A 13,841-nucleotide genomic window follows, 5' to 3' on the forward strand; every position below is an offset into this window, starting at 1 on the left:
TTTTCACCTGTGCATGACTGTTTCTTTTCTCCCTATTATGTGGCAGTTATGTAATCCATGCTGTCCAAGAGACACTCCCGGCTCCGGGCTTCACAATGAGCACCGTCCCTCCAGCTCTCACTGCACGCATTGGTGGCACCAAGCGCTCCCTGTCTCACCTGCTACTTCCTGACTAACTTTCCAGAAGGTTTCATCTTTGCCCGTGTTGTCATCCCTCCTCACCTGGTCAAACCTGTTGCTCAAACTTGAGGCTGGTAGAAATCACTTTTTGTTCAACTAGTGACATAACTGAAATGAAGAGACCCACACGGAGACCCAGCCTGGAGGGGAAGAAAACACAGACCACATTCTGAGGGGAGACAGCAAGAATGGAGACAACCACGGAGCTCCCTCTTATGTGCACTTTCATGTTTTGGGAAACTTTACTTTGTTTACCGCAGAAGTGGGTTCCTTCAAAGACAGTTGTCCAACCCCCCAACACAATTCCTCTTCTAGAACAGCTATGAGTTAGAGCTCAAGGAACATGGGGAAACAGAGCAGTGCAGAAAGAAAAAAAAAACATGAAAAATGTTCAAGGTATAGTCAGTGTTGTAGCTAAACTGTCCAATTGATTAAACTATCCTTTGAAGGAAAAAAAAAATCATAATATATTCCCAGCAAGTTTAAAAGCCCATTTTTATATCATTTCTTTAAACACCTTTAGAAATATATTCAAAGGTGCTAGTCACAGAAAAGTCACTAATTATTAAATCAATCTGTCTTTGATTTTAAAATCTAAAAGTTAACTATTAATTCTGAAGTGTTTTTTGTATAAAATTGAGGGCTTTTTCTCACAGCACCTGCCAATAGGACAGATTCCCAGTGGAGGACACACACACAGGTCCCACCCCCATGGGCACTGACCACAACCATTCCTGGGCGTTCTGCTGGGCACAAGGCACTCACGGAGGCTCACAGGTGACGTGTTACATGGAAGGACACACACACTTGCCCCAGCAGCCCTGCAAGGTCCAGACCGTTATCACCCATGTTTTCCAGGTGAGAAAAGAAGCGTGAAGAGGAAATTCACCCCCAGCTGACAGGAAGAAGCTGGCGTTACTCCCTGCCCGCTGGAGAGGACGCCTCTGTCATCAGCAAGGCCTCCAACTTCCCACTCACCTGTACGGTTTACTGGGGAAACTTTAACTACAAAAGTAGGAAGGAGACCATAATAACCCTACATACCGACTACTTACATCTTCAGCGATACGGCCGTCCAGCAACTATTTCTACATTATTCTGAAGGAAATTCCAGAAACCATATAATCTTATCTAGAAATGTTTCAGAACGCCTTTCTTTAATTAATTAATTTGTATTATGCTCAGTTAGTCAGCATATAGATCATCATTAGTTCTTGATGTAATGTTCAATGACTCGTTAGTTGTGTATAACCCCTAGTGCTCATCACATCACGTGCCCTCCTGGATTTCTAAGACATAAAAGCTTTTTAAGCAACGTCGTGATGTCGTTCACATACCGAAGAAAGTAGTTCCTTAACATGGTGTAGCTGATGTTCTAAATGGTGCAGGTAGTTGATGTTTTAAATTCTAATGTCTGAGGTCCCAATCTTCAGTCAGATGAAATACGCTTTTTCTCGCTGGATTTAGGGCTTTGTGCTTCATGTTAAAAGAGACACAAAGATGATGGAGGAAATTTAAGGGAACAGTGTCACTGACACCCAGAGAGCCACGCCCCATGCATGGAAGACACACACCACGTAGGACCTTCCCAATGCCGGAGGATGCCCCTCCTGCTCTTATCCCAATCAGCCCACAGCCCAGGTCCGCTCCGGCACCCTGTGACGCCCCTTTGCCCAGCCTCAGGACTCAAGCCCCTCAAGGCCACCTCTGCACCCCACCCCCTCCGCCCCTGCATCACTGTGACTGTGCTGTCACCGGAGACGGCAGCTCTGGACCACCTCACTGCCGTCCTTCACACCAACCACTTACAAACGACCCTCACGGTACGAGCGGAACCTCCCGAGCGGGTCTCGGGTCACATGTGACTGTTTAGTGTGGGACAGCGGGGCACTGCTGGGACTGCAGGGTCCGCAACAGGCTTCTGGTCCAGGTGCAGAGGACAGAACTCCCTGTGTTCTAAGGCTCGCGGGTTAGGAGGGTTGAACAGTGTGTCCTTGTGTTGGACTTGGGCCTGCAGGACGGACGAAATGCTGCCTTCTCTCCTACCCGTCTCTCTAGTACCGTCTCCTGATTCTGTCGCTCGACACCCAAGAAGCAGAGGGGAGGAGCGGGGAGAAGGAAGAAGGAAGGGAGGAAGGAAGGAAGACGCTTGTGCAGACTCCCGGCCCTGCTGCGTGGTGGCCCGCTCGCCCTCCCACCCGCAGGCCGCACCTCCACGCGGCCCATTCCTCTCCAGCCGGGTGGGCGCCTTCGCTCTGTTTCCCTCCTGCCAACATACTTATGCGGCTTTGATTTCTACCCTCAGATTGTCAGACACGGGACACCGGACAACGGCATTTTTGTCACTCCTGCTAATCAGAGGACGTGAACCGTGAAGAGCGGGCAGCTGGCGCTGTCCGCAGGCCACACTCCCACGATCTGGGACGGAGTAAGAGGTAAATGAGGACAAAAGCCTCAATGTGGTAAAGTCATGTATCCGTAAGATAAATGGACACAAGAATTAGTGGAAACAAGTATCCGGAAAGGAGGAAGGGAAACATGTTAAATGCGAACAGCCAGAAAACTTGAGAATAAAAAGTGAGATGGTCTCCACGAACACCAAACACGTTCACAGACTCGAAGCCCTCGTCTGCTAAGAAGCTTGTCTTCGTAGAAGAATTTCAAGCCTGTAATGTTCATGCTCGTGTGATGTCAAATTTGGCTTCAGTGAAACCACCACAAAGTCGCCGGTTCAACCTCGTTTACCGTCTGGATCGCGTAGCTCACAGCATGTGGGTCAACATGTTTTGTCATTTGAATATTTTTGCTTATTAGCGCATTGGGGGCTCATGGGTATTTATCTCCAAGACAAGCAGCTGAAGGAGAAACGATCTGGAGGGTGTGGTGTGGCGCGTACCATGGGCGCCAGGCGCTCGGGCTCGGGGACCTCACACCCAGGCCCTGCCCCTCTGCTTTGACCCCCTGCACACGACATAACTTCGGCCTCAGCTTTCTCCCCCACAGAAAGGGGACGATATTCCCCGCCTTGAAGAGCTGTCTTGCAGATTAACTCAGCTAATACACGTCCACCCACAGGTCCACCACAGAGGCGCCCTCCGTTGTGACCACACATTTGTGGCGCATGTGAAAACTCTTCCGGGAACACACCCACGCTCTCGGAGGCATCAGAGCTGTATGAACCAAGCCCAGGCCCCCAGGCATGAGACTCTGACCTACAATTGTGGGGTTGGAGCCTCTGCAGAGGTCACCACATCCTTCATTTTGCAGATGAGGTGAGCAAGGGAGACTAAGTAGCTTGCTAAAAGTGGCAGCGGTGGGACAGACACCTAGGCTGTCCCATTTCCATGTCAGGTCACCTCTTACACTAGATACCCACACCACAGCAAGACTCTCCTGTCACTACCACCAAGAGTTTGGGGCAAATGACTTTTATTTCCTTTTGAACAAAATCTTTGGTCATCTGTATTAAGCTGGGGGCCATCTCTGTCTTCATGGTCAGCTGGGGGACTCTCCCCCACTAGCCTATGTGGTCAAGAACTGAGGTCAACATTTACGGCTTTATGGAAACTTAGCAGGTTTAGAGGAGTAACAGTCCTGTTCCCTTGGAAATGGTAAGTTCTCTAACCTGCATACTTAGGGAAATATAGCAACCATCAAATATTTGAAATACTGCCATACGAACTAGGAACAGCTAGAACAGTTCCCAGCACAGCAGACTCTTAGACCGCATTCCTGAACTGGATCAAGTTGACTGTCTGCTGCATGTCTCCAGGAGCTAGAGCTGAGAGCTACAGGTGCCTGTTGTCACCTCGGGAACACCATGAACCACATGCCAACCGTGTGCTCAGTTCAGCAGCAGGATGGACCACCTCGCGGAGCGGCAGGCTGTCCGTTTCTGTAGTAGTCAAGACAGCGGTGGAAAAGCTCACCGTCAGGGGTGGCAGGGTGGGGACGGAGGGTTGGTACAGAACCGTCTGCAGCATGGCACAACGGACGTGACACAATCTTCCCCTAATGGCTGCGGGTCTTGGAACTGGGGTTAGAGGTCAAGCATGATCGTGGTCGCTGTGTTAAATGGTCAACACTGACATTTTATGTGTGTGTATGTGTGTGTGTACACATACACGGTATAATCATGTACTTGAGACTATATGTACACATACACGGTATAATCATGTACTTGAGATTGTATGTACACACACACGATATAATCATGTACTTGAGATCGTATGTGTACACACACGGATATAATCATGTATTTGAGATTGCACATATGCTCAAGATGATATTCATGTGAGATTACATATACATACACATATTTCAGGTAATTTACATATATTTTTTAAGCGGGCTCCACAGCCAGCACAGAGCCCAACATGGGGCTTGAACTCACAACCCCAAGATCGAGGCCTGAGCTGGGATTAAGAGTCAGATGCTTAATTGGCCGAGCCACCCAGGCGCCCCCCAGATTGTTTTCTGGAGCAGTTTGTTATCGTGTTTCTCACACGGTGTCCGGTGCCCAGTGCGAGTGTGCATTCCACCGCCCCGCCCGGAAGTAGGGCTACGTCCTGCCACCCACACGCCGGTAGTGCCCGGCTTCGGGCCTCACACGCGGTGGGTACTTCATGTGTCAAATTAATTCAGGAACAAAAGAACAAAAGTGTAGGATATGGAAATGAGCTCTTGGGATTCGGGTTATATATGAAACAAGATCTCGTTCTAGTAGTGTCCTTTTCCCAAGTCAGATTCATACAAGTTGTGTGTGGAACGGCCGAGTGCTCCAACATGGGTCCGGGCTGCGTGTGCAGCCGCAGAGGGTCCGCCGTCACCGGACAGGACGGACGGGTGGAGGAGTGTTTTAAAAGCTCTCTCCTTCTCAAACGCCTTAACATGTACGTACACTTGGAGCTCGCTGTTACACCACTAACTTATGTCAAGGGGACAATTAACAATGTAAAAGGTTTACAAGATCAGCCATTAACTTCTTTCATAAAGCAGAATTTAAAAAGCTAACAGACAAAATTACAAGAAAGGATCTATATGTACTTAGCATAGCCATAAATGAATGCTACATACCATGGAAAATGGTGTTACAAAAATGTGCTTATTGATACAGAAAGGTGTGTATGCGTAAAGTAAAAAAAGGGTCAAGAACAAAATTATAGTATAATCCATCTTAATTTAAAATTACATGTGCAAGGAAAACAGTTGCAAGAAATTTTGAACCAACATATTAATGATGGTTATCACTGAATTCTGGTATTTTCAGTGTTTTGGCTTTTTATGAGGTAGACACGGCTATATCTATATATGGAATAGAGACATAGATATTCATTAGAATATCTAATTCTGTACAATGGACAAATACTAATTATGTAGCGAAACCTAAAACTAAAAGTTCTCTCTAGCACCCCGGCAGTTCGATGCCAGCAGGAATGACAACATTTAGAACATCAGTTCCTGATAACGTCGCCACCAAAATGTGAGGGAGACTAGAGAGAGGCCTTGAAAACGTGTGACTCACAATTACAGATTGACGGCGCAGTGAATGGAGAGCGCCAGGCCGGAAGGACGGGCTCGTTTCTGACGGTCTTGATGGGGATTCATCTGGTCTTATTTGCAAGACTATCACTTCTCAATCCCACCCACTCAACACTGGAAGAGAAAGCAGAGGCTTAGAAAGGTTGAGTGTGTGTTTCAAGGCCACGGGACGCAGACAGAGCTCTCCAACGCCCTCTAGTCAAGGTTGCACTACTCATGAAGAGGGTGAAAATTGATGAAATTGAGTCTCAAGATTCATCTTCTAAGAGTTACGAATGGTGGTCTGGGTGTGTGACCTTGGAAAAAAGACACCACAGTGTTACCATGTGGCTGCAGTCCTAGGTAAGTCATTGGAAACGGGTGTCCCCTGGATCAGCTGTCCCCCGCCTCAGCCCTATTGTCATCATGTCCACAAGGGGGTGAGGACAGGTCCTCCCCAAGGGCACAGGAGGACTGACAAGGAGGACGAGTCAGAAGCCACACAGGGCGGCCGACACGAAGTGAGCTCAGGGCACGTGCGAGACGCCATTAGTGACAACACGCCTCTCCATGTGTCCATCAGCAGGAAAGGGGATGGTCTCGCAAGAATGACACATTTCCAAACTTTCACCCTTGCCCTGCACATTCTGAGTGGGCCACAGGCTGCCTCTGGGAGACAGAGGGAACGCCAGCACATGCGGGGCGTGGGCGGGCTCCTTGGCGCTCTCCTCTCCACCCACCAGTCTGCAGAGAAACCATGAGGCCCCCAGGGAAGGACCCCAGCAGAGTCGCCTGAAAGTCCTCAGGCACCGCCCGAATATTAAGAATGAAACATGAGGAACTTAAAAGCACTGTGTTGACATATAAATACGCTTTTTGGCTAATGCGCTCGGCTTTATTTGGCTCGTTTCTGAGACACTTAGATGGCGCCCAAAGCTCTCATCAGGGTAAGGCTGTGCCCCTCTAACCAATGGTATTTCATCAACTGAACAAGAAGGTAAAACTGAAGCATCTCGATGTCAAAAACAGTAAGAAATAATGGCAGAGAACAGCCCTTGCCTCGACGGACCGAGTTCAACATGGGGTCCCAGCACATCCCAAATGCCTGTTCTCAGGTAACGCCCCCCGCATCCCCGGCAAGAGCGCCAGGCCCGTCTGTATGAACGTACCACACTCGACGGCTCCTCAGACGTCGGCGCAGATCGCACAGGTGTCCAGACGGCCGCTGCGTGCACCTTGGCCTCGGCCCCCGCGTGAGCGTCTCTGCACAAAGAGGGGACAGGAGACGTGGTTAGTGGGGCCGAGATGGTCTCGCGATCTGATGGGAACAGGCGATTCCCTGCCCGGAGGCCGCTCTCCTTGAACCAGTGAACACTGTGCACACATGCGTCACACACACTGCTGTGCAGCTCGGCACCATCCTGGAGCTACATGACCCTGCTCCGGCCTTCAAAGCCGTAGTGCCTTTGAAATAGAAAGTCCGCTCTTTAATAAAAATTAAAGAACAAGGTCAGGTGGGTGACACTTGGGTCAGTCCTCAGGGCTTCGGCCTCTGTACAAAGACCACCAACAAAGGGAGGGGAGTCCGAGATGAGCTCAGGGGCCCAGAACACCGCCGGCTTGTCAAGGAATCATCACAGTCACACACAGAAGGTTCTGGACCACAAGGTGAACACGCCAGCTTTCAATATGGCAGCAGCCGGGGTCACATGAGAACCTCAGATCCAGGTTGCTCGCCCAAGGCCACCTGGGGACTAATTCTACAGGGGAAGCCCGAGATCAAAACAAACAGAGTGAAGAAAGACGGCTGGGGAAGGAAGGAAGTCGGACGTTTCCTATTTTCTAGGTTTACTCAGAGAAGTGGGGGCACGGGAGGGAAGGGAAAAGAATTCCTCTGGAACATTAATTCAACTTTTTCTAACCACCAACCATACTCGTTCCAATTTTAGCTGTTCTGTGGGAGGAAATATGAAACATGAAAATCTACGCTCTCAACTTTGCTTCTATTCTGTGCCTCTACCTGGGATGCCCTCCCCCTGGGTCTTCACAGCCCGCCCAGGGTCTCACTTTGCACGGCTGAAGCGAGACCGCAGAGTGTGCTAAGAGCAGTGCGGACCGTCGCTGCTGTTACTGACTGACCGCGAGAGCCAGGCTCCGCGCTAGAGGCTGAGGACCCACGATCTCATCTCACTCCTGAGACAGGAGACGTTGTTCCCGTTTTGCACTCGTTCAAGATGTCCTGTGATGCAGAGACACACAGCCAGGATGCACGACCCGCTCCTTTTGACTCCAACATTCTGTCTACGTCTGCACACTTTCCTCCAATGTCCCAGACCCACTCAAACACCAGTCCTGAGGTGTCCACTCTCTTGGAAGGAGACATTTAGTCCTTGCGACCCCGCCCTGGCTCACACGCAGAAACGTTTCCCGGTGTCTTCAGAATACCATCATTGCTATTAAATGCGGAGACCATTTTAGATCATCCCCCCAAATCAAATGAACCATGCACACTTTTAAAAGGAGTTACACAGATATCAAGTTTCTGGCAATTTCTAATAAATGGGAAAAATAAAACAAAGAACCCATTAGAAGCTACTTATGAGAATTTCAGGCCTTGTGATCTTACTTTATAACCAAAAATGACATTAACTCTAGTATCTACTGGGGTCAGAGCATGCTTGCCTAGTGTGAGTCAGAAGCAAGTGTTCTGATGGTTCCAAGTGGCCCCAAAGGGCTCCCTGTCCTGGCGCAGGGCAGGTGAGGCCACCCGTGCTGAACAGGATGCTGACTCAGCCAACTGAGGGGCACGCGAGCTGGCCCTGGGGGCTGGAACCAGGACACAGGTGGGCCTCGGTCTCTCTGCCTCCTCTGAATGGTTCTGCGCAGGGCAGGAGGGGGGCTGCATAATCCCGAGGGCAGGGAGGGAAGGGGGCTCACGAGAGGACAGGATCGGTGTCAGACACCACATTGCTGAGTTCTTTCTACCTGCCACCCCACTTAGAGAAGTTTGTGGCCAATGAATAGAATTAATGCTCATGCGGTCACGTAAGGACAGACGTGGATACGTGTGTGTGTGTGTGTGTGTGTGTGTGTGGACACGAGCATTCGTTGCACCTGGAATTGCCGCTGCTTTAATCTGTGTTTAGTCAATCATCTTTCTTTTTAAAAAGGCTCGGTAGGTCTACAGACGTCCGCGCGACTTCGAGTGTATCGAAACGGGGTGCTGGGCTTTGGAATGTCGGGAAGAACTGACTAGACAAGAATGCATTTGGTCCCTTGTCTTTCCCATTTTTCCTTAAGGTCCTGAGAACCAGCGTCCTGGCTCCAACAGGAAACGCTGGATTTACAGTCCGTGCAGATGCTCAAAGCTACCTGATCTGAAGAAGCAGGAACAAGCACGGACCCGTCCCCATCTTTTTTGTTTTTTTATTAAGTCTCTCCAAAAATATGAATAATCTAATTCCTGTGAATAGAAAAAGGCAGAATTTCAAAGCTTTTGGAAGAGTTTCTAGTCTGTAAAGTGGGCACAACGCATTAAACACTTTGGCCTCTACGATGAAGCTTTTGTTATCTGTAAGTTAGGGAATTGGTCTTCAAATTCATACGGATATTCCAGTTAATAATTATCTTTTAAACACAAAGTTGTAGTTATTTCTGCATCAATGTACCACTTTTCAGCAGAGCAGAAGCCGTACGCTTTCCCCGGAAATGACAGGAGCAACGAGCAACAGCTTTGACATGCCAGGCTGAGCCGCAAGTGGGTTCTAACCACCGGGCGGAGCGCACTGGGGTGAAGGGAGAGGCACGTCCAAGAGCAGGGTGTTTGCTTAGGCCTTTCCGCAGCTTTCCCAAGACAGACATCGATGCAGCATTACATAGGTTCTTTGGCTTCGTTTCCTGAGATCTATGCTACGGTTCATCCTCTGATGAAGGGAAGATACACTCACAGACAGAAACAGAGACGTGGCACGTGCTCTGTCGTGCGTAGTCCTGGCAGCGAGGCAGGTGGATTTCGCTGATTCTGCAGGTGACAGAAACAAGGCCTGGAGGCTAAAGACCACGGAGTCTGTGGACCGCAGAGCTGGATTTGGACAAGGACAACCTAATTCCTCAGCATGTGCTCCTGGACCCCAGGCTAAACCCTCAATAAAATCAGAGGCCACTTTTAAAAAAACCACCATATACCTAGACAAAGCAAAATCTCGGGGAGACTTTAGTAAGAGGTTACATGTTCTCTGCGCACCTACGCCTGTGCTGTCCCCAGCCGTGGGGGCTCCCGGGCACTGGAGGTTGGCTGGTTTCTGCGACGTGTTACAACTGCAAAATACCAGGGAGCGCTATGAAAACAGATACAAAATGCATATTGATTACTTATTAGTGTGATAATCGAGGTTAGATAAATATTAAATCTAATCTCATCTGCTTATTTTTATTTGGTTTACTCTGTGTTGGGAAAGGGAAAGCGCAGACACGATGCTGTGCCTCGCGTCACATCCCCACTGGACAGCGCTGGTCCACAGTCTCGCTGATCAGGTTCCTTTCACAATGAGCTACACTTGGAGTTTTTATCTGACTGGGGCCAAGTGCAAATGCTCAGAGTGGACAGTGTCCTGCTAGAGGTGGTGTAAGACACCCAGGTTGGCCTCCGGAGCGCTGGCTCCGAAAATCCTCCAGTTCATAGCTTCTCAAATGAAAGTGAGTTGACAGCACCGTGATGGGGCCCGTGCGCGGCGGGGATGAGGCAGGTTCTGTGTCCCGCTGGCCGACAGGCTGCAGCGTTTGGGCACAGGAGTTGGAAAGTTTGCTTCTTTGTGTTTATTATAAACATAACTTACTACGTAGACGTCTATCTGTCGGCGTCTTTTCCAGGTGCAAAGTACCCCCAACCCCCAGCGCGGTTGCAGCAGAGCCCTCCCCTCTCGTCCTTCTGAGCGATGTGCCGCCCGCTTATTATTCTGCCTTCGGGCCAGGATAGTGAGGTCAAGGCAGGTAGTTTCCACACACACCTCATGGAAAGCCTGGGCTGCAGAAAGTGAATGCAAAACAACTTCAAACGTGTGAGCACGTGGTGACACCGGTAGCAGCAACAGAAAAGACCCTAACAGCCCGCTCACCGCCGAGTGACCTCGGACGACATCTCCTCGTGAGCCCGGAGCAGACCTCTTGCGACACTGCCTGGTGGTCTGCAGGGGACACATGACCTCGCGGGCACAGCCAGTGGAACAGAAGCTGAGTGGAATGGAACAAAACTCTCTAATGGGCTGAGCCCACGATGGGTATTTTAAAGCATTTGATATCTGAGAAATGATGTGCCTTTCTTAGTATTGTCTGAGGGGACGCAAAAATGAGATTCAGATGTAGATCCAATTAATCTCCTACAGAGTCAGCAATCCCCAAGCCCCAACCTCACCTGCGTCACTGCATAGACAGAGCCTCCCTAACCCACCGCCCACAGGGTCCCCGGAGGTGGAGGTGGGAGGTGCAGGGAAGGAGGAGGACGGCGTGACATGCGGGGAGGTGTGCTCCCTGGGGAAGACCTCTCCCAGTCAGGTTTGGGATCCCAGCGGGAGGCAAGGTATTTATGTTCTGACGCTGGCTTGGCAACCCCCCATCACAACATCACCCACGAGCACGTGATGCCAGCCACACAGTCGCAAACCCTGGTACAGAGGCAGGCAAAGAGGTGGCAGGGCCCGGGTGGATGTGTAGCACCCCACTCGCTCTGGGGTCCCTGGTAGCCCAAACAGAACCTCGGGGGACTTGCCTCCCACAGTCTCTGCCTCCGCACACCCCCAGAGCCCCAGGCCACACCTAACCACTGCCTGCACAGATGGCCCTGGAGACCAGCTGGGGCAGAACAGAGCTGGGAGGCCTGGAGCCCCAGCTCGTACCTCATCTCCTTCCTTTTTTTTTTTTTTTAGAGGGGTTTTTTGTTAATGAGAGTTTAAATGCCGTTAGACTAGCTGACCTCCAAAGCCGCCTTCTGCCGGAAGATGAGGGCGTTATATGCCTTATTACCCCGGCGTGAACACACGACTAAGGTGTACTGATTCCGCCGTGTGATTAAGAAACTACATTTCCAGGAAATGCAACGCTGATGCGGGCATTGAGATAGCACCGAAGGAAGGGAATCATTCAAGCTTCGTTACTCACGATATGTCCACACCGACTGGAAGGCTATTCTAGGAACCCGGGCTGAAAAATCAAGATTGTCTTAGCTGTCCAGGCGCCCGTCCACACAGCCTGCCCCTCCTGCTCATTCTCTGACGGGGAGGAAGAAAACAGCAGAGCCCTTGGCGCAGGATGCATGTTAGAATCACCTGGGGAGCGTTTACGACACGCCGACATCCACCTGCAGAGACTGGTTTCCTTGGCCTGAGGTGAGCCCCGGCATCAGCATTTGTAAAGCACTCCCAGGTGATCCTGATGGGAAGCCCGGGTTGAGAACAACGGCTCAAAGGGAAGGTTGCACGTCCACCAAAGAGACCCGGTTTGAAGCGGTCCTGAGCCACTCCCCGCGGCCGGGCCCTCACCATGCAGCCCGCTCCCAGCTGGAGAACGAGAAGGGACGACACGCCCGCCCCATCACCTTGCAGGGCTATCGCGAAAGTCGTCTGGAAAGAGAAGGGAAAGCCGATAACCAAAAATACAGCTGCGTACAATTTCTATTTTTAAGGAAGACTCAGAGAAGCAAAACTCAAAAGCAGCGACGGGGCACAGAAGCAGCAGGAGAAGTGAGAATAACCAAAAGTCAGAGAAAAAAGGGCCCTATTTCCAGGTTTTCACTGCAGAGCGTGGTGTGGCTTATCTATCTCTCATCTATGAGACCAGGGATTTGTGACTTGAGTTTCAATCCCGTTATGAGGTCAGATGACAGTGTCCCGGATGCAGGGCGAGGAGAGGTATAAGGCCGTGACTCTACATGAGCCGGCAGAAACCAGAAGCCCCCAGGGCCATGATTTAGAAGATTTAACCCAGCCGTCATTTCTGCCTGGAGAGAGTAGAAACAGTGACTCTGGGGCAGGAGAGGCGGGACGCCGAGCCAAGAAGAAGACACCAGCTCCTTGTCCTAAACATCCAGGAGCACAACAGGAAGGGCGTGTCACGGAGCAAGAAGGAGGCTGCTCCGTTGAGACAGAGGCAGGCGGAGCTCGGACCCAAGGCCCCGCATGCGGACGCAGCCCGAGTGCTCGGTGAGGCACGGCGGGTTTCTGGAGAGCTCACCACAACGGAGCAGGTGGGCAGGTGCACTCTGCTCCGCCCCGGGAGTCCCCCTCGGACTAGACTGTGCACACCCAGGTTCGGGGAGGACTGTAACATGATGTCTCGGTGCATGTGTTCATCTCCAGTATTTCTGAACATGGTCTTCAAGCGTCTACTGAAGCATCTCTTGAGACTTTAAAAAGCCTGCTCTGGAGGTGCCCGAGAAAATGCACAGAAGGGTGGCCCATGCGTCAGGGCCGTCCTGAGCCCCAGGTGTGCAGGGCCACCGTGTGAACTCCCAGGGAGCCTCTCTCGGTGCCGAGGCTGTGGCTGAGGGTCCTCCACAGTCCCCCACTGATGTGAAGCCAGGAGGAGGTGGCTCAGGCCACACTGGGAGGAGGACCAGTGCATCCGGGCTGTGTGAACGGGCCACAGCCTCAGACACAGCAGACAAAGGAGGGTGCAGGCCCTGGGGGTAGCCTCCCGGGTGGCCAGGCAGAGGGAGCGCACCCTAGGCTATCACCACGCTGGACACAGTCATGTCATCTGGGTGTGCGGCTCTCCTTAGGTGGGGGCCTCCATGACATGGGATAGCAAAGAAATCCCACTATCGAATGGCTTGTGTAAAAATGAATCCGAAATTAGAGAAAAAGTTAAAAAGTGCACAAAAGCCTGAAGATTGGCTCTCTAAGGGTTTTCTGGGAAGTTTCCCAGTTAAATTGTTTTTGCCATTTCTGATTTCTCATGTATGTCTGGACCACACAAGGGCCTCCCCACTGAGACTTGGCATCTGGGGACCCAGAGGTCTGGGGTGGGCAGGCTAGACACCCTGAGGCCTCAGAGGCACTGGCCAGGCAGCTAGACAGGACCAGCCCCAGGTGCCACACTCAGCCCTGTGCACAAGTTGTATGAAACACCAAGTTTATATTTTGAAATTG

General features: G+C 51.0%; 1 long non-coding RNA gene across 3 annotated transcripts in view; it reads right to left on the reverse strand.

Moving 5' to 3' along the window:
* The window catches only part of LOC116873267, a 130,653-nt gene that overhangs the window by 88,074 nt on the left and 28,738 nt on the right, over positions 1–13,841 (reverse strand). For all 3 annotated transcript variants that reach the window (XR_004383764.1, XR_004383765.1, XR_004383766.1), the window contains exon 2: positions 6,870–6,963. This is a non-coding gene — a long non-coding RNA (uncharacterized LOC116873267). The remainder of the gene's footprint in view (positions 1–6,869; positions 6,964–13,841) is intronic.

This window comes from Lontra canadensis, unplaced genomic scaffold (assembly GCF_010015895.1).
Source record: "Lontra canadensis isolate GAN:19392208 unplaced genomic scaffold, GSC_riverotter_1.0 scaffold32, whole genome shotgun sequence".
Lineage (NCBI taxonomy): Eukaryota > Metazoa > Chordata > Mammalia > Carnivora > Mustelidae > Lontra > Lontra canadensis.